Below are 1359 nucleotides of genomic sequence, written 5' to 3'. Positions count from 1 at the left end.
TTTGTCTGGATTCTGTTTCAAACAGAGTTGGCATACAATCCATACATAATTAGTATTGCTGTGATTTTTAGTCATTCATATTTAAGGGTCCAAAATATATTATGTTCACAAAATAACACTTGATGAATATTAAACAATTTTTATTTATATTCCTTCAAAAGCACTCCATATTGGTCACTCACACTAATCTACATCACTAAAATTAACCAAAGATAATAATTCACCACTAGACAGAAGTTGTACTTGACTCGAAAGGCAAAGACTGTCCTGCTCTAGAAACCCACAAGTCAAGTTCTCGACTCTTAAAACCAAACAAAAATGTTCTAGTGCAGCCACAGTAGCCAGGGTTTGGCCTTTCTGTGTGTAGTCACATCTGAGTACGAAATGCAGACATATAATGCATTAAACTAATTCCTATATCAAAGATGAAATACAAAAAGAACAAAGATATCTTGTAATTCTAACTGCAGACTTGAAAACCTCACCATTCAGACCTATCTCCTACATCTTTCTAAGAGGTCATGGCCACACTTAGGGCTTGAGGCAGTAATCAGTATTAGCATGTGATTAAGAGTACATTTACTATCGTTAACTTGGGTCCTATGTCACAGGGTTATTTTTGCCTATTCACCAAAGAATCACATGCTCTTGAAGTAATAGGCTTCTAAGGCACATTTCAACAAAAACCCATCATATAACCAGCCAAAAAATGGAAGTGCCACTTAATCATAACAATAGTTTCTGTGGTTTACCAGACAGGCAAGTGTCTTTATCTTGAAAACAAAGTTATATTAGAAATTCAACTCTTTGTTTATTCAAAGAGAAATATTTTGTAAAAAGTAACAAGAAATGGAGCTTACTAAGAAATGAGGATGTTAGATTAGTTGGTAGAGTGTTTGCCCAGCATGCACAAAGCCCTAGGTTCAATCTCCAGCAGTGCGTAAACCAAGCATGGGTGTACTCCTGTAATCCTAGCACTTGAGGAAGAAAAGACAGGAGGACCAGAAGTTTGAAGGCCACCCAGTCATCCTCAGCTACATGGCACGTTTGCGGCCAGCCTGGACTACATCAGACCCTGGCTCAGAAAACAATGCAAACAAGCTGCCCGTGTGTGTGTGTGTGTGTGTGTGTGTGTGTGTGTGTGTGGAGAGAGAGAGAGAGAGAGAGAGAGAGAGAGAGAGAATGAGAATATGAAGAGTAACCCACATATATCAGGGCTTGTAGCAGAAGCCCACCAGGGAAATGCTCTGAAAACTGGAGAAAACAAAAACGTGCCTGGAACTGCAGGCTCCTACCTACTTATCCAGGTTTCTCAGCAGAAATAATAAAGGAGGAGGGATGATGGCGTAACGATTTCTA

The sequence above is a fragment of the Nannospalax galili genome, unplaced genomic scaffold (genome assembly GCF_000622305.1).
Source record: "Nannospalax galili isolate Female #2095 unplaced genomic scaffold, S.galili_v1.0 scaffold375, whole genome shotgun sequence".
Taxonomy (NCBI): Eukaryota; Metazoa; Chordata; class Mammalia; order Rodentia; family Spalacidae; genus Nannospalax; species Nannospalax galili.
This window is presented reverse-complemented; position numbering follows the sequence as displayed.